The 26,284-nt window shown below is 38.8% G+C and overlaps 2 long non-coding RNA genes across 5 annotated transcripts in view; one reads left to right on the forward strand and one right to left on the reverse strand.

The window, feature by feature from the left end:
- The window catches only part of LOC136872072 (uncharacterized), a 45,301-nt gene extending 25,195 nt beyond the window's left edge, over window positions 1-20,106 (forward strand). For all 3 annotated transcript variants that reach the window (XR_010859865.2, XR_010859866.2, XR_010859867.2), the window contains exons 3-4: window positions 3,239-3,361; window positions 19,910-20,106. This is a non-coding gene — a long non-coding RNA (uncharacterized lncRNA). The remainder of the gene's footprint in view (window positions 1-3,238; window positions 3,362-19,909) is intronic.
- The window catches only part of LOC136872073 (uncharacterized), a 35,393-nt gene continuing 12,455 nt past the window's right edge, over window positions 3,347-26,284 (reverse strand). Inside the window, exons 2-4 of one of the 2 annotated variants that reach the window (XR_010859869.2) lie at window positions 15,825-16,277; window positions 6,321-6,428; window positions 3,347-3,636 (exon numbers count right to left, since the gene is read on the reverse strand). This is a non-coding gene — a long non-coding RNA (uncharacterized lncRNA). Of the gene's footprint in view, window positions 3,637-6,320; window positions 6,442-15,824; window positions 16,278-26,284 lie in introns of both variants that reach the window. The other variant, XR_010859868.2, reaches the window with a different exon arrangement.

Genomic DNA, 26,284 nt, shown 5'->3' on the forward strand with positions numbered 1-26,284 from the left:
GATAGTTTTCTGTGGTTTCCCATTTTCACACCAGGCAAATGCTGGGGCTGTACCTTAATTAAGGCCACGGCCGTTTCCTTCCGACTCCTAGGCCTTTCCTATCCCATCGTCGCCATAAGACCTATCTGTGTTGGTGCGACGTAAAGCCCCTAGCAAAAAATAAAATAAAATATGTTTGTGTATTCTTACCCCCTGCTTTGTAATTCAGTGACAGTGGAATGGCTCATGATGTGTAAAGTACAATATTTTTATTTTTATTGCATACTTTTGTTGTTATTATTATTACTACATATCCCTTAACATGTAAACAAACTAATCTATATATATAAAATAAGAGTTTTGTCTGTACATTGCTCAGAATTTGAAAAGAATGGTATTTCTGTATCGGCCATATCCACAGTAACAAGAAAATACATTTTTTACTTTTCCGTAATTTCTGTCTGTCTGTCTGTCTGTATGTATGTATGTATGTACATGCATCACAAGAAAACGGCTGAAGAGAATTTAATGAAAATCAGAATGTAAAGTCGGGTGATGAACTGCTACAATCTAGGGTATAAATTATTTTAATCACGCTGAGTGAAATGGTAGTTTAGGGGAAGGCCTGAAATGTTTTTTCTCAAATATTTATGTTATTAGTGGTCGTGTCTTAATGAAAATCGCTAGACAAAGATGGGAAATAGGCTGTACACGCTGAGAAAAATGGTAGTTTAGGGGAAGGCCAAACATTTAATTGTCAAATATTTATTTTATTAGTGGTCGTATCTTCACGAAAATTGGTTCGCAAAGTCGAGGAATAGGTCGCTATAATCTAGGCTATCAATAATGTTATTCGCACTGAGTGAAATGGTAGTTTAGGGGAAGGCCTAATGTAATCTATATATATAAAATAAGAGTTTTGTCTGTATATTGCTCAGTATTTGAAAAGAATGGTATTTCTGTATCAGTCATGTCCACAGTAACAAGGAAATGCACTTTTTACTTTTCCATAATGTCTGTCTGTATGTATGTATGTATGTATGTATGTATGTATGTATGTATGTATGTATGTATGTATGTATGTATGTATGTATGTATGTACACGCATCACTAGAAAACGGCCAGAGAGAATTTAATGAAAATCGGTATGCAAAGTTGGGGAATAAGTCGCTACAATCTAGGCCATAAATAATTTTATTCACGCTGATAGAAATGGTAGTTTAGGAGATTGCTCAGAATTTGAAATGAATGATATTTCTGTATCTGCCATGTCCACAGTAACAAGGAAATGCATTTTTTACTTTTCTGTAATTTTTGTCTGTCTGTCTGTATGTATGTATGTATGTATGTATGTATGTATGTATGTATGTATGTATGTATGTACACGCATCAATAGAAAACGGCTGAAGAGAATTTAATGAAAATCGGTATGTAATGTTGTGTGATGAACCACTGCAATCTAGGCTACAAATTATTTTATTCACATTGAGTGAAATGGTAGTTTAGGGGAAGGCCTGAAATGTAATTCTCAAATAAGTTATTTATGTTATTAGTGGTCGTATCGATAAATACTAAATAACTAACATAACTTTTGTTATGTTGTAAGTTAGTAGTAGTTATGTAAGAAGTTATTAAATTTCCGATCACTTATGTCTTTTACATTGTTACCGTACCGCATATAATGAGAGATATTCATGAATTTCGATTTTTGTTACTAAGTCCATATCAGCGCCGAGTCACGAGAAAATGGGTAAACAGAATTTAGTGAAAATCGGTATGTAAAGTCTGAGAATAAGGAACTACAGTCTGCGATATAAATAATTTTGTAAGAGACCCTAATATCACAGAGTCGAAAGAAAACGAATGTGAAGGCCTGCAATATAGAAAGCTCATAAACTTTATCAACAATAACATTACATTGACCATTGTTTGTTGTGATGTGCTTTTAGTCTTCTGTTTCCTCTCATCCCCGATAGATAGGATTACTGCAGCGTACCAAGGTTTTTTTAATTTGCTTGACGTCGCACCGACACAGGTAGGTCTTATGGCGACAATGGGATAGGAAATGAATAGTGGTGTGAAGGAAGCGGCCTTGGCTTTAAGGTACAGCCTGGTGTGACTGGTGTGAAAATGGGAAACCACGGAATACCATCTTCAGGGTTGCCGGCAGTGAGGTTCGAATCTACTATCTCCCGGATGCAAGCTCACAGCTGCGCGCCCCTAACCACACGGGCAACTCGCCTGGTCGTACCGACTGTAACAGCCTGCCTGTATATTGGCGGGAAGTAGCTGGGGAGTAAGATAACTTTCTTCTTTAGCATGCCATTCCACTGGTTCATACATTTTCTGATATATCTGGTACGTAACACACTGGTTCATCGTAGTATTCGAGCTATTCAATCCCTACTCTGAGGCACTGATTGGAATGAGTAGTGTGCATATTTAACGGAATAATGACAGAGGAGTGTTCACGGCAGTCTGCGACCTGGTTATTCCAGCTCTGGAACTTTGGACTCTTAGATCGGCACCGTAGTACTGTTCGTTGAAAGTGAGAAAGTGTGCGGTTTTTCATTTGATTGAGTATTTTATTTGATAACATTGCTTTCAATCGCTACATTCCTACTGACGTTTTTGTAATGACCTATGTTGAATTCAGTTAGGAAAACCACCAAGTCAGTCTTTCTGAGAATCCCGTAGCAAAGCACGGGTGCATCAGCTAGTATTTAATAATAAATTTGCTTATCTCTTTGAATTCATTTAATTCATTGCATATTGTTATTGCTATGACAAAATGACTTCTTTATGATGTAGATTCAGTATAAAAGTATTTCTTCCCAAAGAGATTTGTTATACTATAATCTGTTAGCTTCCTGGTCCTTCTTGATATTTCATGTACAAGTATGAAGGATGAGTTCTCCACCTAATCAGTACTTTATTTTACATAATGTCATTAGTGTCAGAATACAATCGCAAATTTGGTAGAATACATACATGTACAGTTTATAGTTCTTTATACCTAGAAGTCATTATTGCATATTGTACCCACCCTGTGCCCTTACTTTGTACACCTATAAAAGCAGAGAAACAGGGGTCTAATATATGAGGAAATATGGCATTTTAGCAGGTTTAAATGAATTGTATCTGCTACTGTGATGGACGAGGGATTCTGTTCATGACGTTGAGGGAACTCTGCATGAAGTGGTAAAGTATTTAAATATTTGAAGTCTATTCTGAGGTAGTCCAATTTGCTTGTTTGCAGAACACTGTGAAGGAAAGAAGTTTACATCTTGGCCATGAAAGCTAACAGAGAAGAGGGCTGACACGGGAGTGAACTGGAAAATGGACCGCAAGCACTGTAGGCTCGCTGTAGTCGGCAAGTACTGTAAGTAATTTGCTCATGTTATAATCTTCAACTCCATAGTCGAATGTTGAGAATATTTAGTAGCCGTATTGACAAGTTTTTGTTCTGACCAACTTAACCCATTTATGCTCAAATTCTTTTTTGCCTCATTTTTCTCTGAAAACTTGCTGTGCTATCTTCATGCATCGTAGATGAGGGCTACATAAGTTGTTTTGGTCAAAAATAGATCTTGGGTTTTCTGTTGCAAAAATGCATCTTTAGGAAGATTCCATTTGAATCCAGCTTTTAATGTTGACCTAGAAATAATGAAACACAAATTTACACAGAAACTTCATCAGTGCTACAAGAAATTAAACTGCTTTCAAAATCATTCAAATAAAATTAATTAAAAATTTTGTTCACTGACTACATTGGGTTAGATGTAACTGATGTATTTTATCTTTGATGAAAAGCCTCAAAACACTTGTCGCGCAATGCTACATTGCATTTCTTACATTTTTTTGTGGTCTGCGATTTATGTATGGCACAACACAATCTTTTGATGTGTCTGTTCCAGTTAAATGCTCTTTCTTGTCAAATCGAACCTGAACAGGAACCCGGCTGGCAGCAGGAGTTTTAACTCTACCGCCTTTGATTCTCTTGGTCCCATCTTTCTATGGAAATGATAGAGCTACAGTCCTGCGAGATTCAAGTAAATCTACAGGAGGTTGGTGTAAAGAATCATGCATCCTGCGAGACAGAATCCATGCATTTTGTAGAGCAACGTCAGTACCCCACAAAAACAGGCCACCACCAGTTTTTACTACAGATGTTTATTCTGCATGTACCCACATTTTGGTCCATACCTCTGTGCCTCCCATATGCCAATTAGTTTAGGCTGAGACATTTTACCTTCTTATTTTTAACTGCAGAATACCTGGACAGCTCGTTCGTTGGCAAGACGTCTTTACGCTTCCAAATTACTCTAACCACACAATTGTCATGCCAGCATCACAATATTTAGGGGCGAACTGTCAGTACAGAAGTGAAACGAACCCCTTGTTTCCTTTGCAAGGGAACTCACACTCAGAGGACAATTCTCAATTCTAGCATTTCTTATTGTCCCGCCCAAACCAACACTACGACCACCTTTATTGACATGAAATAATTATCAGCGAATATGTGGAAAGGAGGTGTATTAAGAGTCATCTCATAGCAAGGCGTCACAGAATTGCAAAAGAACACTCCCACCAAGACCAAATTCAGATTTTTACTGATTTTGAGCATCTTTGATGGATGTCAAAACCATGTCTGAGATTCATACACCAAGTTTTTTAGCCAAATCGGACTGCTTTAGGCCATGGCAGCTGCAGTAAGGTACCATTCTCCCATGGGGCATGATCAATAAATACATTCTTCAAATGTTCAAGATTGGGTCTTACTTTAGATATTCGGTCATTTTTGTCAAGAAAATCATTATCATTTAAGTGAAAATATCCCATAATTTCTTCAAAGTGTCATCTCCTTCATTGTTTGTGTCAGGCACATTCGTCTCTGTGGTGCTGGTAAATATCCACTAACAACGAGAATTCCTAAGAATGTTTACACCGAGCTTAAGTGTGGCCAGTATCCAGTATTTAGGAGATAGTGGGTTCGAACCCGACTGTCGGCAGCCCAGAAGATGGTTTTCCGTGGTTTCCCATTTTCACACCAGGCAAATGCTGGGGCTGTACATTAATTAAGGCCACGGCCGCTTCCTTCCCAGTCCCAGCCCGTTCATGTCCCATCGTTACCATAAGACCTATCTGTGTCAGTGTGACGTAAAGCCAATAGAAAAAAAATGTTTTCAACTTGTCTGTACCCAATGTAAAAGACTGGCATAAATCACAATATGAGAACATTATTATAAAAAAGACTCGAAAAATATCTGCAGGGCTCACTATTTGGTCAAATGCTAGGGGTCGATACAGGGTACAGTTGGTGAGATTACGAGACCATTTTATTTGTAATGTTTGTCTTTTATTGGTGATAAGGGTAGTTCTGCTGCTGATTGTCTCCTACATGTGAGCTGGTGTCAGATGGCCAATTTTCAGGTATTTATTTATTTAATCGTATGGTGGTATTATACAATATATATACAAGGCAAAATCAAACTTTAAAGTCCATCCTTCTCAGCCATTCAGTTAAATCGGGTGTGAGAGTGAACAAGTCATCAGGAGTGCCTGGGTACAAATGAAGAGTACAGTGTTGGACCAGGTGCTCAATCGTCTGTTCTTCCAGATAACAGTCACACATTGGTGAACTGATCCAACCCCACTTGTATCTGAAATAATTGCAACAACCATGTCCAGTCCTTAACCAGTTGATACGGCACCAGAGGTTCCTCGGTAGGTCAAAACCATTTGGCTTCTTTGTGGGATCAGGATGGTGGACACTTGTTCCCAAGGTTTTTGTTCAGCTTCCAGCTTTCATTTAGGTCGAATCCATCCGCAATTAGTTGCCCTGCAGTGACACTTGCTAATTTACAGGTAAACATGTAGTGGCTAGTGTTATGGGGCCATTTCATTACTAGACAAGTATTTTCAGCTATATTCAGCTTGGAGCTGATTGTTTATGGTACCACCTTGGTCTTCATCAGTGTCTACACTAACTTTGGAAGCAGACTGACATCACATAGACAGTATACCATCTGCATCATTCTATGGGACAATATCTGCAAAGAGAAGCCTGAATTACAGCATGATGAATAGCCACTGGTATTATATACACTCTACCCTCCCTACACTCTTCCAGAAACAAAATTTTATACTTATGTTTGAATCCTATGGAAACCCCATGTGCCTATTGTTGCAAAAACACAATGTTCATAATTTCCTGGCAGTTGCACAGAAAGAGTGAGAAACATAACATCAGTGGTACACTAGAAGTCATCTTTCATATTCCAAAATTGGAATAACACCAATAAAACATGCTTTCTTTAGTTTAAAAGCTTTATACAAACCTTTGATTGGACATGTTGCACACATTACACTCAGTAAAAATGTACTGTGTGACAAAGGCAGCCACTGACAGCAACGAAATGCCTCTCTGTCAGAATTGTTGATGTGACCTGGAAGAGACAACTGTTTTCCAAGTGCTAAGCACAGCAGAATGTACAATTTAACAAAATAAAATTTCATACATGGTTAAATGTTACTTGTAGTAAAATGTTGCAGTAATGCATCACTAGACATAAATAGGTTAAGTATTTATCAAAAAGTGTCCTTGGTTCGTTATAAAATCTTAAAATGTTTGTGAGACTGGGAATGGTTATGTCTTGTAGTTTATCAATTAATCAATTCTTCTTCTGCTTCTTCGTTTTGCCTCATGACTGAGGCGTCGTGACTATCATAATATTCAGCCCTCTAGCCGATGAACCATACTCCGCCATTCTTCCCTATCTAAGGCTTTCAATGTGGTTACTCTGAGAGAACACTGTAGGGGGCCGCTCACCATGTCAATCCATCGTGTTGGTATTCGTCCTCGTTGTCTGGTTCCCTGGACTTTGCCCTCAACAATCAGCTTTTGTAGACTACCATCTCGGCGCATTATATGTCCAAAGTAGCGTACAATTCGTTGAGAGACCTTACACGATAGACGAACTTTTATCTGAAGTTGGTTCAGGATTGATGTGTTCGTGCGATGAGCTGTCCAAGGAATCCTTAACATTTTCCTCCAGCACCACATTTCAAAGCTTTCTATCCGTTCACGATCACGTTTGAGGATGGTCCACGTCTCTGCGCCATACAAGAAGACTGAGAAGACTAGAGATTCAACGAGCTTCTTTTTTGTCTTAATGGTGGTGTTGTTATCTTTCCAGATCTTCCGCAGACGGATCATTGCTACCTTCGCTATTGCAATTCTGCGCTTTATTTCATTATTTCATTTAGGACAGTCACCCAGGTGGCAGACTTCCTATCTGTTATTTTCCTAGCCTTTTCTTAAATGATTTCAAAGGAATTGGAAATTTATTGAACATCTCCATTGGTAAGTTATTTCAGTCCCTAACTCCCCTTCCTATAAACAAATATTTGCCCCAATTTTTCCTCTTGAATTCCAACTTTATCTTCATATTGTGATCTTTCCTACTTTTAAAGATGCCACTCAAACTTACTTGTCTACTAATGTCATTCCACGCCATATCTCCACTGACAGCTCGGAACATACCACTTAAGTAAAATTCTTTCAAGAATAAAATTACTTTGTCCGCCTATTCAATACAATTATATTTTGTAGTGATTAAATTCTACATGAATTATAAACGCCAGTTAGGGACATGTTTCACCCTAGTTTCGGGCATCTTCAGCCTAATACTAATCTTAAGGTCAAGTCTTAAATCTATTAACATTGGAACTTAATACAGTAGAACCTCGATAATTCGAAATCGGTTAATTCAAAATCCCACGTAATTCGAAGAAGCTCTCGTTCCCGGAAACATGAGATACAGTTTTGCATGTTATTTAAATTGTTTAATTCGAAATACGGATAATTCGTAATTCGAAGTACAATGTCGGCCCCATTACCGAAATTCAGACTTTTAATTCGAAACTGCCTTTACGTTTTAAAACAATAGTATGTTACAGAGTAATTCCAACTCGAAATTTATCCGCGTCATAATAGAACGCGTGTTCCAGAACGTGGAGGGGTAGCTTTCCGCACTTCCACTCACTTCGGTGGGTCTACAGTGCGCTTCATGATTGCCAAGTTGAATGAAATCGGAATTCTTTTGTATTCAATCTTTTCAGGAACGCCGTAATATCACGCAACAGGCAGTGTGCGGGAAAACAGAATGAGCGAACACTGGCGATGCCGACAGTTGACGAAAAAGCGTGGCTCATATAATAAATTCGTAGGCACCGAACAATATTGTCATTGCCGACGAAACTACATTGCTTTATTTTAATGCGAGCCCAAACGGTCTTATGGTTTTAAAGGAGAAAGTGCCAGCCGGAGAATCGTACAAGGGTCGGGGATGGGGGTCGTAGTAGTGCGTTGCAATTGCAATGCACATGGAAGCGAGAAACTTTATCCCTTCGTCTTAGCAAAGTTCGATAAGCTACCATGTTTAAGGGTGTCGGGCACTTTCCATCCCAGTACAAAGCATCTAAAAATGCAAACAGTACAGATATCCAAAAAATAATGCATTTGCATAGAGGAACCGGCATAATTTATCCTCGTCTTTGAATTGTGTGATTTTTTTTCTTTTGTTGCGTGAGGTTATGTTCGTCTGTGATTTATCCAAGTGCATTATTTGAACATTGTAAATGCACCTTGTTGGATACATTTTGGAAATAGTTTTTCCATGGCATAGGAAAGGTTTAAACTGTGAATCGAGGTGATTGCATGTATTAATGGGTCTTAGAATACTTTGTGAGGTGGCAAGTGTTTACATTTCTGAAGTACGAGAGAAGTGCCATGGCGGGAAATCGTACAAGGATAGAGTCCTAGGAAAGTTTGATTTTAAGGGCATCGGGTCCTTTCTGTGTAAATACAAGGCATCTAAAATGCATACAGTATAGTACTCCAATGAATAAAGCACTTGCACATGGGAGCCAGCATAGATTTCTCCTCGTCTTTGAATCATGCTTTTTTTTTTTCTTCTTTCTTCATTTCTTTCGTTGCGTGAGGTTATATTTGCCAGTGAGATATGCAAGTGCATTATTTGAATACTGTAAATGCACCTTTTTGGATACATTTTGGAAATAGTTCTTTTTTCATGGCATTTGAAAGGTATAAACTGTAAATCAAGGTTAACTGCATGCAGTAACGGGCGTTAGAATATTTCGTAACGCGGCAAGGGTTGGTACTTCTGAATTGCGAATTAGCGGTTAATTCGAAATCACGTAATTCGAAGTCCGATTTTTGAGTCCCAACTACTTCGAATTAACGAGGTTTTACTGTAGTAAACTTAACTTAATACTAAATACAATGGTTTTATGCTTTTTACAAAACAGTTGTTTTAGGTGATATTTACATAGTTTATAATATGTACAATAACTATCAGCCAGAATTTGTGAACAAGGAAGCAAATAAATTATTTTATTTTATAATGACTAGAAAACATCCAAAGTGTAGATTGGATTGATCACAGCGTGAATTGGGGCACGCAGTAATTTTCTTCTTGAATGAATTTTACTTATTGTATCTTCAATACAGAACAAAATGAGATTAGTTACTTATAACATACCACTTAGTCGAGCAGCTCATCTTCTTTCTCTCAGTTCTTCCCAGCCCAAACTTTGCAACATTTTTGTAACGCTACTCTTTGTTGGAAATCACCCAGAACAAATCGAGCTGCTTTTCTTTGGATTTTTTCCAATTCTTGAATCAAGTAATCCTGGTGACGGTCCCATACACTGGAACCATACTCTAGTTCGGGTCTTACCAGAGACTAACATGGCCTCTCCTTTACATGCTTACTACAACCCCTAAACACCCTCATAACCATGTGCAGAGAGCTGTAGCCTTTATTTACAATCCCATTTATGTGATTTCCCTAATGAAGATCTTTCCTTATATTTACACCTAGATACTTACAATGATCCCCAAAAAGAACTTTCACCCCATCAATGCAGTAATTAAAACTGAGGGGACTTTTCCTATTTGTGAAACTCACAACCTGACTTTTAACCTTGTTTATCAACATACCATTGCCTGCTGTCCATCTCACAACATTATTGAGGTCACGTTGCAGTTGCTCACAATCTCGTAACTTATTTATTACTGTATACAGAATAACATCATGAGCAAAAAGCCGTACCTCTGATCCCACTTGTTTACTCATATCATTTATATATATAAGTAAACATAAAAGGTCCAATAATACTGCCTTGAGGAATTCCCCTCTTAATTATTTCGGCATGTGATCTTCATGGGTTTACTTTCAGGTAATGGTGGGTGCTAGTCCAGTCTTTAATATTTGCTAACTCTTTGCTTTGTCTCTTGGTTTTGTGTGAATATCATCTGCATAAACATATTTGATAGTTTGTCAGTATCTCTGATTAATTTTTCTTGTAGGGTAAGTCTACCTAACTTTGTTATATTAAGGATTATTAATGAGAAACCAAAACAAATACTGGTTCTAGAAGTTGTATGTTTTACCTTTAAGAAACGTATACATTGTTTTTCCAACCCATGATAAAGAACATTCAGAAAAATGCAAAGCTGTTGGAGTTATAAAATGTAATGAGTGAAGTGGGCATGCTATTTCATTTCGTGATAGCAGTGTAAGACGTCACTCTATTAGCTGAGTAGGAGCACCAAGTTTGCAATCCACCAATGAACGCTACGCTTTGTGTAACCAATAGGCTTTGCCCATCAACCAATGTAAGATGTCACACTATTGACTGAGTAGGATTGCGATGTTTGTAATCCACCAATGAACGCGACGGTTTCATCGCATCATGCATTGCATGTTTCTTCTTCGAATTTAATTCGCAAAGCAACATGTTTCTGCAAAGGTTATATCATTAAACTTGCAAAGCTCATGTGCATTTCGTTAAATAAATAAGTTCATATCATCGCAAATGGATAAGCAGAAGCGACAGCAGTTTTTGTTGAGTGAAAAGTAGAGAAAGGCGGAAAGAAAGGAGCAGTAGCGAAGTAGCATTAGCCCGTCAACACTTTCTACTTTTTTTAAAACAGGAAAGTAATGTAGAGGAAAACATTGATGCTGATGCCCTAGGTCCACAGCGTAAGATGATCAGGACAGCCGACTACAAGGAGGTGGACCAAGCCATCTACACGTGGTTTGTGGAAATGTGGAGTAAAAACATTCCAATAAATGGCCCTCTGTTATGTGAGCGTGCGACACGTTCGTTTGGGTCCCCTGAGTTTATGGGTAGTGCTGGTTGGCTTCATAGGTTCCGGGAGAGATATGGCATATCCCACAAAATTATAAATGGTGAAGCTAACGATTCCCTGAAGGAAGTTGCATCTTCGTGGCACCAGAAGACTCTGACGGATGCCTTGAAGGAATATTCACCGACAGACATTTATAATGCAGACAAAACTGCATTATTTTATAAAATAATGCCGAACAAAACCCTTGATTTCAAGAGAAATAAGTGTTTTGGGGGCAAACATTCAAAAGAACGTATCACGGCTCTTTTGTGCACCCATTTCACAGGGACAGACAAACTGAATCCCCTCATAATTGGAAAGCCAAAGTGCTTCAAGGGGGTGTAACATCTGCCCTGTGAATACAGGCACAACTCTTAAGGCATGGATGACATCTGTGCTATTCAAAGAGTGGTTGTTGGACTTGGAACGTCGGATGAAGGCCGAAAAGAGGAGAATTCTTCTATTTTTGGACAATTCCCCTTCTCATAATTGTGTGTCTTGCCATTTGGAGCATGTAGAATTCTTATTTTTGCCTCCAAATACAACATCAATTCTGCAGCTGCGGGATCAGGGTATAATTCATGCAGTAAAGTGGCATTACCGAGCTCGTGTGGTCCGTCAAATGCTGTACAACGTTGCCACGAATAGAGACATTAACATCAACATATTGGGAGCAATGCAGATGTTTAATGCTGCATGGAAATCCCTGAATGCAGACATCATCACAAACTGCTTTAGAAAAGCTGGAGTGGTTTTTGCAGAAGACGTCGCAGAAAGTGAAGTGTTGGATGATGTGGAAAGCGAGAATTGGAAGCGTTTGTGTACAATGTTGGATGTGCCATCTATGGTAAGTCTTACTGACTACATCAATGTAGATAGTGATGTAATAGTCCACAAAGAAATCACCAATGAGGAAATTGTGGAGGACATTATGAATTATAGAGATCCATGTGATGAGGACGAAGAGGAAGACAACCCCCAAAATTATTATGATCGACAGAGCTTAACTCTTCAGCAGGCAACGAATATGGCACGTAGCCTTCAAGATTTTCTTGTGTCACAAAGTGATGTACCAGAATCTGTTTTAAATTCATGTGCAGTGGTTGGTGACTATTTGGAACGAGCTTTTGTGTCTGGATCTGTTCAGAAGAAATTCACATACTTTTCAAAAATGAGGTTCTGGAACAATGTAAAAAATAGATTTTCTGAAAACATCTGTCAATACTGTAACTCATAATTAGGGCCCGGATTTTTAGGTTTTAACCTATTTTTTTCCTCACTATTTAATTCACAAATTTCGATATATTTGTTCGTTTCGCACTTCCTGGAGCAGAATATGTGAATTTCATTGCACCTAAAATAACCTAAATAGCTGTTTTACCTTCTTCAAATAAAGAATGTTGTTTTCCCTGCATTGTAAAATTATTTCCACCGCAATTACAAGCAGTAGGATGGAGATAGTTCATGTTACTACCATTAAATGCAGCACATCCAAGTTTCCCACTACATATGTGACATCTGGTGGCTCCTTGATGCATCTGATAGAAGGTCAGGAGGAACGTAAACAGTTTCGCCTCCAGTCGTCCATGGAGAGTACAGCTGGCAGAGTGTGTAGTGACTAGCTGGCTAGCGTAGCGAGGAGAAATAAGACCAGCAGCAACAGTAAGCAAACGTTTATTTCTTCCACAATTGGCAAACCTGAAGATAACTTTAACTTTCGCCTATGTCAGGCGTTGGTGTCTGCAAACGTCCCATGGAACGTGCTAAGTAAGCTAACCATGAAAACTTTCTTAGGAGATCATCAGCGGCCGTAGTATACCTTATGAATCCACTTTAAGGAAGAATTATTTGCAACCTGTTTACCAGAAGACATTACATGAAATAAGAGAAGATATAGGCGATCACTGTATTTGGTGTTCTGTCGATGAAACATCTGACAGTTGCGGTCGCTTCATTGTGAATGTGGTAGTAGGTAAGCTGGATCAAAATGAACCAGGTAACGCTCATCTAATTCTTTGTAAAGAAATAGAACAAACTAACAACAGCACAATAGCCTGCGCCCTGAGGGGTGCTTTACGCATATTGTGGCCAGCAGAGAATCAAGATAGTAAGTTCCTTTTGTTAGTGACAGACAGTGCTGCCTACATGTTGAAGACAGGGCAGGTTCTACAGTCCTACCCGAGAATGCTACACGTTATGTGCTTGGCCCACAGCCTGCACCGCCTTGCGGAGGAGATTAGAAGCAACTTCAGTGACGTCAACAGCGTGGTTTCTTCAGTCAAGAAAGTTTTCCTCAAAGCCCCAACACGTATACAGTTGTTCAAAGAGAAACTACCAACAACACCTCTTCCACCTGAGCTGATACTTACCCGCTGGAGAATTTGGTTGTCTGCCGCTATTTACTATGCAGAGCACCTAGAAGGAATTTAAAATGTTGTCAGTGACTTGGATGAAACAGAAGCTTCCTGCATTGCAAAGGCCAAGAAATCTCTCGAGTGCCCGACCCTCGTCACTTCCGTAGCAGATATTAAGACACATTTTTGTTTTATACCAGAACCTATTCTCCAGTTGGAAGGTGCAACCTTGCCACTCAAAAGATCATTGGCAATGTTTCCAGAAGAGAAATACATGGGGCATTGGGAGTGGCATGTTCTTCAAAGCTGCAGACGATTCTTCAACGCAATCCTGGTTTTCAAGATATGAAAGTCATCAATTCATTATTACAGGGAGAAAAGTATTCAGGAAAATTACTCCTACAACCTAATGCATTAGCATCTATGTACTACGCTCCAATGATGTCATGTTCCGTTGAAAGAACTTTTTCGCCATATAAGAATGTGTTAAGTGACAACAGGAAATCATTTACGCCAGACAATTTGGGTATGTACGTTGTTATTTACTGCAATGCCAAAAAATAACTTACAAAGGAAACTGTACAGTGTATTCTTTATGTATTTTTATGAATATGACAATGTAAACTTTTGTGAAATAAGTACATAAATAAATTTTACAGAACTACGAAAACCAAAAACTACTGCTGCCTGGAGGCAAAACCTAAAATAACCTATTTTAAGAATACAAAAAACCTAAAGTGAAGGTTTATGCCACCTAAAAGTCTGGGCCCTACTCATAATGGTATTTTGAAGTTATATAGATCCTACAACGGATATAACAAGGCAGATGACCTCGTAGTTCCGCCCCTAAAAACAACAATAACTAGCGGATGTAATACTAGGTGAGTTCTTATGAATTGACTTATCTCAGTATAACCAATTAATTTCCCAAAATTTTGTTATACTGGTATGCAATGCCTATTTATTTATGGATTTTCCTTACAATAGACCTATTATCTTCTGAGAGTACAGTACTGATGTGATATTTTCAAGCCTATGGGTAAGTTTTGTTCTGCTTTAGACACACATTAGTTGCTAAGTAGAATGGCAGTCACTTATACCATTGAGGGACATTGACCTAGACGTTAGGCCCCTTTAAACAAGCATCATCAGAATGGCAGTCCCTTAAAATAATAAAGGATATGGAGACTGGTATATGTGGTTATGATTACCTTATTCCAAGAAAAATAAAGTGATTCTGAAAGAAAGTATAGAATTTTAATTACTTATCTCAGTCGAACAGAACAGGAACAGGAAATGTGATTAAAATATCTGCTCCCATAAATTCATATAAAATACTGGACAGGTATTAGGTGCATCAGCGACTTAAGGTCTCCAAGTTTGGCTTCAGGGATAGGTTTTCCAAGTGACCTGATTAAAGGGAACTCTAGTTTCCCGTGGTCGTCCCAGTCTTGACGTATGTAGATTTACTTCCATATATTCACAATCAAATTTAGTTTTGACATACGTACTGAATAGCTGTGATTTCAAGAACCAGATTTCTTTTAGTTCTTGCCAGTTTATCTTGCAACTATGGACATCTGTTTCCTGATACACGATCAGTTTTTCAAGTTCTACTGAACTGAAGAACGACGTGCGTTCCATCTGGCGAACAACAATGGAGTTTTTCCGTCTGCAGTTTCTCATAACGTTTACGTAGTCCTCTGCAGTGTATAAATGCTGATGAAATATGGGGGCATGCAAAATATCTGCTAAGTCACTGCTTTCATTGTTCTGATCTGGAATTCACAATTTGGTGTGTATTACCTAGCATAAAATGTTAAAATACTGTTACAGTGAAGCCTTCGCAACTTATCCCACGACACAATGTGAGGAATGAGGCACTTGGTCTAATGATGCGAAATGGAACGTTGCATAGTCTACGGATGCAATTTACAGTTTAACTGATTCCCGCTATGTCGCTTAAGTTTTCAGTTTACTGACAACTAATGCACTCTTGTAAGACAGTGGGGAATTTATTGTAAGTAGTTCAAGCTTTCCTCTACAAGATAATGCTAAAATCTCAATTTTTGTCAAATGGCGCTTAGTCTGTTGATGCATAACTCATCTGATTCGTTCTTAATGCAATAAACACTGTAACACAAGGACACTACATAAAAGAGAGTAGGCCTATATCCTTAACATACTGAAATGTTGAACATGTAATTGATTAAATACCATTCATTAATGCAGTAAAGTTAAATTAGAAGTGATTAACTGATTATGCTTACCTTCTTTTTACCTTTAATCTCTTTATGTTTTTAAATAATCCCTTTCTTGTGAACATATTTCCCTTTTTTGGTCCTTTTTTTAATGAATATTTTTCCCCTTTTTGGTCCATTTTTAATGAATACTGGCTGATGTACCCATGCTTAGTTACGGAATTGTACATTATATACGGAATTCTAGTGTACACGTTGTGAGCAAGATTGTATTTGATTGCATAGTTCTTAACGTTCAATCAATCAATCACTACTGATCTGCATTTAGGACAGTCACCGGGAAGGTCACCAAACATCTTTTCTCATATGAAGACTGATTTAGGGAATTTTCACTGTAATGGTAGACCTGCTTGCATACCATCAGTCACAATCAGGTTGGGGAGTTTTCATTATAATGGTAGACACTCACTTTCCACCTGCCTTTTTACATCCTCAGAAAGTTTGTCTTGGTGGTTTTCCAAACTGAAATGAACATACATTACAATGATGTCAGTAGGAATGGCGCAATTAAAAGCAATGCTTTTTTATGAAATACTAGATCAAATGAAATGCCACACATTTTCTCACTTTTAACAAACAGGACTACATTGCCGATCTAACAGTCCAAATTTACAGAGCTGGAATGATCAAGCCGCCGACAGCCGTGATTCGTGAACACTCTTAGTCTTTTTTCGGCGGGGAGAGGGTTGAATAGTAGAGACTCGCAGGGCAAAAACTATGCCCTTGTACAAATCTGTTTCCTAGGAGTACCCGATGAATCGGAAAATCTCTATTCACTACACTGTCGGCGCAAAAATCTATCTGACTTGGAGGCAAATTTTTTTTCCAAACCAGGTGAGAAACCCCCTCTTCACTGATAATTTGGAATAAAATGAATGTAGAATTTAATAAAAGTGAAGAGGAAGAAGCTTTTCTTGGGAAACGGCTCTTTTCAGGGTTGAATTTTGAGTTATTTAGTGAATTGTGGTGCTGTAATTTGGAATACGCCTAAATTGTTATTCTAGACCAGACCATACTACACCGGGCGAGTTGGCCGTGCGCGTAGAGGCGCGCGGCTGTGAGCTTGCATCCGGGAGATAGTAGGTTCGAATCCCACTATCGGCAGCCCTGAAAATGGTTTTCCGTGGTTTCCCATTTTCACACCAGGCAAATGCTGGGGCTGTACCTTAATTAAGGCCACGGCCGCTTCCTTCCAACTCCTAGGCCTTTCCTATCCCATCGTCGCCATAAGACCTATCTGTGTCGGTGCGACGTAAAGCCCCTAGCAAAAAAGACCATACTACTACTACTACTACTACTACTACTACTACTACCAAGTCAGCCTCTGCCTTAAGTATACACACTGCTTATTCAAAACAGTGCGTCAGAGTAGGGATCGAATAACTGGAATACTACGGAGAACCAGTGTGTTATGTACCAGCTGTATCAGAAAATGTATGAACCAGAGGAATGGCATGCTCAAGAAGAAAGTTTTCTAACTCCCCGGCTATTTCCCGCCAATATTCAGTCAGGCTATTATACTCGGTACGCAGCAGTAATCTTATCTGTCGGAGTTGAGAGGCAGAATAAGAGACAAATAACATCACAACAAACAATGATCAATGTAATGTTATTGTTAATCAATGTTATGCGCTTTTGATATTGTAGACCTTCACATTTAGTTTTCTTCCGACTCTGAAATACCACTCTTATCATAGTTGGTATGGTAAAACTGAATAATATATAAATGATCAGAAAGTGTATTCTCTGTAACTTTTGTTATGTAGTAATTTTCGATGGGACCAAAAACATAGGTATTTAAAAATTAAATTTTAGGCGTCTTCCCCTAAACTACAATTTCATTCAGGATGAATAAAATTGTTTACAGCTTAGACTGTAGTTTCTTATTCCCCGACTCTATATACCGATTTTCATTAAATTCTGTTTACTCATTTTCTCTTGGCTCGGCATCGATATGGACTTAGCAACAAAAATACAAATTCATGAATATCTGTGTTATAGCCGGTACGGTAAAAATGTATAAGACATAAATGGTTGGAAATTTAATTCTATATAACTTTGGTTATGCAGTATTTATAGATATGACCACTAATAACGTAAATATTTAAGAATTAAAATTTTTTTTTTTGCTATTGGCTTTACGTCGCACCGACACAGATAGGTCTTATGGCGACGATAATTAAAATTTTAGGCCTTCCCCTAAACTACCATATCACTCAGCGTGAATAAAATTATGTATAGCCTAGATTGTAGCGACTTATTGCCCGACTTCGCATACAATTTTTTTTAAAGATAGGACCACTAATAACATAAATATTTGAAAATTAAAATTTAGGCCTTCCCATAAACTGTCATTTATATCAGCGTGAATAAAATTATTTGTGGCTTAGATTGCAGCGATTTATTCCCTGACTTTTGCATACCGATTTTCATTAAATTCTCTTTAACCGTTTGCTAGTGATGCATGTACACACAGACAGAAATTACGGAAAAGTAAAAGGTGCATTTCCTTGTTACTGTGGACATGACGATACAGAAATACCATTCTTTTAAAATTCTGAGCAATGTACAGACAGAACTCTTATTTTATGTATATATCCTCTCTCTAGTCATTACGTGAGTGAGTGAGAGGCGCAGAAGTGTTTAGTGACCAGATGATAGCAACACAAAATGGTGCTCACGATAAAACAGTGAGTGTTTGTTGTCAAGTGTTATGCGAAGCACGATTCGTGGAAAACTTGTGCGGAACAGTTCGCGCATCAGTGTAAGACTGAAAGTGTTCTGGCAAAATCTCCAGCAAAGTCCACAATGCAAAACTTAGTGGCAAAATGGCGTGAAACGGGCTCTGTGGTGATTAAAAATTGTAACTATCCGAAAAGAGTTCAAACAGCAGAAAACATTGCTTGAGTGAAGTAAAGCCTGGAACGAAGTCCGACTAAATCTCAATGCTGTTTATATGTGCAAGCGGGAATTAAGAGATCATCGTGCATATGTATCCTGAAAATTTACTGTTGTGCATGCGTAAAAGCATCCAGATGAACCTTTGCGTGTTGAGTTCTGCCGGTGATATCTGAGTGAAGCGGAGTCTGTACTTTTGGATCGTCAGTTTTTCTTTTCTTCAGATGAGGCCATTTCCAGGATCTTCTTGTGATTTTCATGAACAAGGGTCAATCCCACATCAGTCCTATTGTAAATATGTTCCGGACCCACCTAGCAGGCCTATTTCTTGTCAGAGGGGGATGTATGACGGTGGTGGGTAAGACAGTCGTTAAGATGTTAAGGTGCACTACACGTGATGTATTATGGTGGTGGGTAAGACAGTCGTTAAGATGTTAAGGTGCACTACACGTGATGTATTATGGTGGTGGGTAAGACAGTCATTAAGATGTTAAGGTGCACTACACGTGATGTATTATGGTGGTGGGTAAGACAGTCGTTAAGATGTTAAGGTGCACTACACGTGATGTATTATGGTGGTGGGTAAGACAGTCGTTAAGATGTTAAGGTGCACTACACGTGATGTATTATGGTGGTGGGTAAGACAGTCATTAAGATGTTAAGGTGCACTACACGTGATGTATTATGGTGGTGGGTAAGACAGTCGTTAAGATGTTAAGGTGCACTACACGTGATGTATTATGGTGGTGGGTAAGACAGTCGTTAAGATGTTAAGGTGCACTACACGTGATGTATTATGGTGGTGGGTAAGACAGTCGTTAAGATGTTAAGGTGCACTACACGTGATGTATTATGGTGGTGGGTAAGACAGTCGTTAAGATGTTAAGGTGCACTACACGTGATGTATTATGGTGGTGGGTAAGACAGTCGTTAAGATGTTAAGGTGCACTACACGTGATGTATTATGGTGGTGGGTAAGACAGTCGTTAAGATGTTAAGGTGCACTACACGTGATGTATTATGGTGGTGGGTAAGACAGTCGTTAAGATGTTAAGGTGCACTACACGTGATGTATTATGGTGGTGGGTAAGACAGTCGTTAAGATGTTAAGGTGCACTACACGTGATGTATTATGGTGGTGGGTAAAAAAGGCTGTTATCATGTCATCAGTTATAAGTTACACATCTCTCTTGCAGGATTTGTCCGCATGTGATCCTGCAAAATGACACGGATATGAAGACTTCCCCGTTACTCAGGATGAGAACAAAGTAATGGTCTTGTAATTTTGTGATGATCTTGATACATTGTGAATGTGACTTCCTTGTAAAGTTTGTTGGAAATGACTATTTTATCTATTGGGATGGATCTTCTATGATTGATAATTAAAAATGTGAGATATATATCAACAAACCTGAGTACGGTATTCTATTTCTTCCATTGCTTTTATAATGCACTGATCCCTTGTGATGAGTTAGTGGCAATGAAAGGCCTGCTTGACCACTTATCTGCTCTACAGTACTCAGTGGATTCTGTATGTGTCTTTATATGCTTCATGGTATTCTGAATCGTAAACAGAACATTAGAACATTAATGTTTTAGTTCGTTGTAACTATCGTCGCCATATTAACCAACCACACCATTCTTCAGCTTTATATCTAGAATTACTCAAATGCTATTCCAAGAACATGCAAAATAAAATTATGTTTTTCCCCGTAAGATTTCTGATTCAGAATACCATAAAACATAATACAGTAGAAGTTCGCTATAGCGAGTACGGCATATAACGAGAACTCCGTTATAGCGACGACATTTTTCTGCCCCTTTAAAATTCCTATATTAAACTGTGTGTCGTCCATCGGTTACAGCGAGAACCCTATCACTGGCGCATCCGTTATTACGAGCGATTAAGCGCGCGCGATTTTTTCCGTTACCGATATTTATGCACCCCAGCGATGATATTGCATGCAATCGATTACCTTCGGTATCGTTTCCTCACTATGTGCACTAGCGATTTCTCTCGTCGACATTCGAAGGCGATGTCAGAGTCGATTAGTAATATCCGTCGACAGTTGTTCCGTAAAGAAAATTCAAAATGAAAGAGAACATATTTTCGTAATAAATGCGTAAATAACGTGTCCGATAACGGTTGTTAACTTGTTAAAATTAAGGCTGACTATATGACCGCTTAATTTTGAGGCTAAATACTGCAATTAAGTATGAATGGGATACACCTTGAGATATGGCAGAGTGCTTAATTGATTTCAGAGGTTAGTTTATATTTTGTCGCGTCTGGTTAAATTACGGAAAGGCTATTATGAAAATTTATAGCGGGAAAGGTATAATTTCTCTACTGGCGCTTGAAGTGTGTTTTCATCATACGTATTGTACGGTTAAGTTAGGATACGTGACGCTGTTTGAATAAGAAAACTGAAACGTTTGCAACAAAATGCTATCGATCATCTTTGGTACGGTATAGTTTTCTCACTTTGTGCATTTGCGAGCTCTCTCGTTGACATTCAAAGGCGGTGTTGGAGTTTATTAGTAATACCCATTGACTGCTGTTCTCTAAAGAAAATTCGAAATGAAAGAGGAAAACACGTTTTCGTAATAAATGTGTAAATAACGTGGCCGATAGCAATTGTTAACTCGTTAAAAATAAAGACTGAAGTAAACGATATCTTAATGTTAATGTTATATACGGAAATTAAGTAAGAATGTGATACACCTCAAGATATGGCAGAGTACATCACTGATTTCAGAGGATATTTCATATCTTCTCGCGTCTAGTTACGGCTATTTACACGTAATTTCTCTACATGCGTTTCAAATATGTTTTCATGATAGGCTACATATACGGTTAGGTTAGGTGACACTGTTTGAAGAAGAAAGCTGAGGTGTTTGCCACAGAAATCTCTGGAGTGATACCGCATTTCTCCGAATCCAAGACTTTTTTTTCTCAGAATCACATGCGAAAACTCAAGGGTTGTTGCATTCGCGGCCTAACAGTAAGTTAATGGATACCACTGGCAACTACCGCGGTAACCACGCTGCTTCTTTTCACACACGCACAGAACTCGTTGACAATAAACGACCGCCTCTTTACTACACATCACTAGCCGCGACAACCGGTTGTACAGAGCCTGTGTGTTTCTCAAATCTGCAGAATGGCATCAAAACATGCGACCCTTCGAATTCTTAGAAAAGCCATGGCTACTCAGTGGCAGAGTCATAACGCGTCTATTGTACTTGACACTTAGTAAAATTAAGGTTTATAGACAGCAGGAATTGTAAAGATGCGTGGAAAAGGTATTGCCGGCAAATTTTCAACGGGTTCTAGTTGATATTATGCCAATTATAAGTTAATGTTTATTAAATACACGGAAATGTAGAATAATTGTGCAGCCGCAAGAAAATACGGCATAGGCCTAACTAAAGCCAATATTTGGCGTTAGCGTGAAGACAAAGAGCTAAAAAAAAAATGCGTACTCTACAAAAAATGCATTCAGTGGTCCGCAACAAGGACACTTTAAAGAAGTCGAAGATGAAATTGTGAGGCAGGTGCACGAAAAACGCAAGGGCGGAATGGCTTACCGTGGCGTAATAAACTGGTTCGTTGACTTTCAACGTTCGCGATTAGGCCAATACATCGCTAGCCGCTGAATTTGGCCGAACCCGGCAAGCGAGACGTGCGTGTAGCGGCAGCCGGTTATATCTGACGCTGCGTAAAAGTAACAGTTTTATAGACAGCAAGAATAATTTACTGATGGATCGTTGTATTGTAGAGACGCATGGAATAGATATTGCCGGAAAATTTTCAACGGGTTCTCTTCGGTATTATGATGCCAATGTTGAGTTAATGGTCCTTAAACCCGCGGAAATAAATAATTGTGCAGCCGCCAAAAATAAAGAAATACGGTGTGATGAAAGTCAATGTTCGGCGTCTAAACATAGTGTAAAAATGCGTAGGCCTACTGTAAGACAAGGCATTCATATGATTTTACAAACTTCCTTTTGAGCCTGATTTAAATTTTTTAAAAGAAAATGTGGGGTTCATCTTGGATTCGGAGATATACGATACTATATATTTTTCAGAATGAAATTAAACATACACTTTCACGTACTATCGGATTACGAAAAATAACAAACAAGTAAGCCGTAGTGTGGATATCATCTACGGTAACACAAGTTTTGAACAAACTGATTGCCGTTTCATACCGATTTTAAAGTGCATGAAGGGTTTTCCGACTTTCATACAAAAATCGGATATAACGACAATCCGTTATAGCGAGCAAATTTTTCGCTGTTATGAATTCTCGCTATAACGGACTTCTACTGTACAACATTCAGACGTTACTTAACAAGCTTGCTTAATGGTTGTACATCGTATATTATTATATGCGTATTGATATCACGGCAGGAGTCAGACTGTGCTCTGGCTTGGTGATCAACATGAGGAACACATTCTGTCAACAGAGAACTTCGCTAAAACAGACACGATGAAGAATGAGTAGGCCCCAAACAACAGTTCAAGTTCGGCAAGACTGCAAACAAAAGCTTCCCTTTTAGGATCAAATCATTTAATTCTAAAGATATGATGAGTTTATAAATGTGAACTGAAATAAGAAATATTCAAAAACTCACAGGCAGGAAACATCAATGAATTGTTATGTTCTAAGAACCCCACCTATCTCTTGATGCAGGAAACGAAATTCCATGACAATGAACTCTGAACTTCTCACTCTCCACTTCTTGACTGGTTATTGCATTATGCTGTGTAGAAGCAGTACTGGAAATAAGTACTCTTGCTTTAGCTGCCAGAAGACGTATCTTAACCAAAACATTGGACTCGAATCTTATGAACACAGTTGGAACATAAGCTAGTCCACGGGCATCACAGAAGGAGTGAAGACTTACACCGGAGTTGTTGGTAACATGGTGAAACCAACATGCCACTTCCCAAGGTCTTGGTATCCTGTCAAAAAAATTCCATTCATATGTTTCATCCCAAGATATCCTGTTCCTCCTAAGTTTTTGTAGTATCAGTCTGGGAATTAATACAGTAAAACCTCTCAAATTCAAAGTCATTGGGACACAAAAATCGGACTTTGAATTACGTAATTTTGAATAACCAGCAAATCGTAATTCAGAAATGCCAATCCTCACGGTGTCACGATATTCTAAGACCCGTTACTGTATGCAATTAACCTTAATTCTCAGTTTAAACCTTTCTAATACCATGGAAAACACTATTTCCGAAATGTATCCAACAAGTAGTCTTTTTCTTTTTCTTATTGAAAGCGACTGTACTCAATACTCTCCTGCTGACTTGCTAGGCCTAACGCATAAGAGGATTTTCTTTCAGGGTTTACTGCCTTAGCCTTTGAGGATGCCTTCCTCGTCCTACAAGGCAGTAGGTTCCATCTGTACACCCCAGAAGGATGGGTTGCCTCTTCCACCATCTCCACCGTATTGAAGTCAATCTTCTCCGCCGTAGATGCCGTTGAGGTCTTCACCCTTAACCCAGGGCAAGGGCCCTCCATATTTATGACCCCTGGAGAGAGGGTGTCCCAGTATTTTAAAACCCCCAGGAATTGGGCTACCTGTTAGTCCGGGTTGTATTGGTTATTTCAACCAGCCCTACATACTGTAGGGGCCCCCTATCTGCCACCTGGGGACGCGCTCTGTAGGGGTCAGGTTCCCCTGGTGGAAGTTAACCCCACCCACAAGGAGTGAGGGGAGCTCATTGTCACCACTTCTGTTTATTATTGTAATGGATGTAGTAATGAAAAATTAAGTGCGGCCAGTATCCAGTATTACAAGTGATTATTTTCATTTTGACCGTATTAAAATCAATTTTAAATGTTGAACAATGACATTGTTATAGTCATAAAGACTTAACCAGTATTGAATAGGTGGTTTCAATAAATTAATGTTCAACAGTATCCAGTAATCGGGAGATAGTGGGTTCGAGCCCCACTGTCGGCAGCCCTGAAGATGGTTTTCCATGGTTTCCCATTTTCACACCAGGCAAATGCCAGGGCTGTACCTTAATTAAGGCCATGGCCGCTTCCTTCCAATTCCTAGGCCTTTTCTATCCCATCGTTGCCATAAGACATATCTATGTCAGTCCGACGTAAAAAAAAAATAATAATAATAATAAAAAAAAGTAGTAATGAAATCTATTAAAAGGAAAGAACATGGAGATATCAAAGCCTTCACATTTGCAGATAGTGTTGCGATCTGGAGTGACTCAGAAGAGGAATTGGAAGGGAGAATGCAAAGCTGGAATGAGGAGTTTAAGAAATATGGTTTATAAACATCAGCAAGACCAAGATGGTGGTGATGAAAATGATGGGGAAGGAGCAGAACCAATAGTCATGTTAAATGAAGCCCAACTGGACAGCGTTCCAGTTTTCAAATACTTGGGTAGTGTTATATCAAATGACAACCAAGCAAAACATGAGGTGAACAATCGAATCTATAAGGCAACACAATTTTACCACCAGGTAAGACACCTGCTGTGGGATGAGCAAATACCCATGAAAACAAAATTGACATTGTACAAGTCGTATTATACTCCAATTCTTACGTACAGTCTCGAAACCACAACAATGACCAGTAGAGATAATTCCAAACTTCAGACAGCTGAAATGAAATTCCTACGCACTATGATCCAGGAAACCAGGAAAGACAAGATTAGGAATGAGAAAATTAGAGAAGTAGGAATAGATGATGCTCACCTCAATAAAATTCAGATATCAAGACTGAAGTGGTTTGGTCACATGAAGAGGATGCCAGTAAACAGAACTGCAAGGAAGGAATTTGACAGAAAAGTAGAAGGAAGACGACCCGTGGGAAGGCCACGAAGGAAATGGATAGATTTAGTTATGAACGATGTACTGCTGAGAGGTCATGATTGGGACAAGTTGGTGGAGGAAGCATGGTACAAGGACAGGATGAGATGGAGGAGGCTCATATACCACACCCGGGAAACTAGAGATGGTTTAGGATGATGATGATGATGATCCAACAAGTTGTACAATTTACGAACCTCGTCATATAGATCCATATTGATACAGTTAAAACTAAGAAACAATGTTAGATTTTGGTCCACCCAATCAATACACGTCACTTTACAATTTAAAGTCTCTTGCTTCCATGTGCATTGCAACACAGTACAGTGACCCCTACCCTTGTACGATTTCTCAGCTGGTACTTCTCTCCTTTAAAACCGTAAGTCCCTTCGGGGTCGGCATTAAAAAAACAAAAGAATGCAGTTTCATCGGCACTAACAATATTCTTCGGTGCGTATGAATTGATTATATGAGCCACGCTTTTTCGCTGTCAGCATCGTCAGTGTTCGTGGATAATGTTTCTCGCCACACTGCGTGCTATTATGGCCTTCCCTAAAACGCTGAATACGAAAGATTTCACTCGAACTTAGCACATATAAAGCACACTGTAGACGCACCGAAGTGAGTGAAAGTGCAGAAAGCTACCCATGCACGTTCCGGAAGACACGTTCGTTCAGGACGCGGATAAATTTTTAATTTAAAATACGATTTTTATAA

Source organism: Anabrus simplex, chromosome 4, assembly GCF_040414725.1.
Source record: "Anabrus simplex isolate iqAnaSimp1 chromosome 4, ASM4041472v1, whole genome shotgun sequence".
In the NCBI taxonomy this organism is placed as follows: Eukaryota; Metazoa; Arthropoda; class Insecta; order Orthoptera; family Tettigoniidae; genus Anabrus; species Anabrus simplex.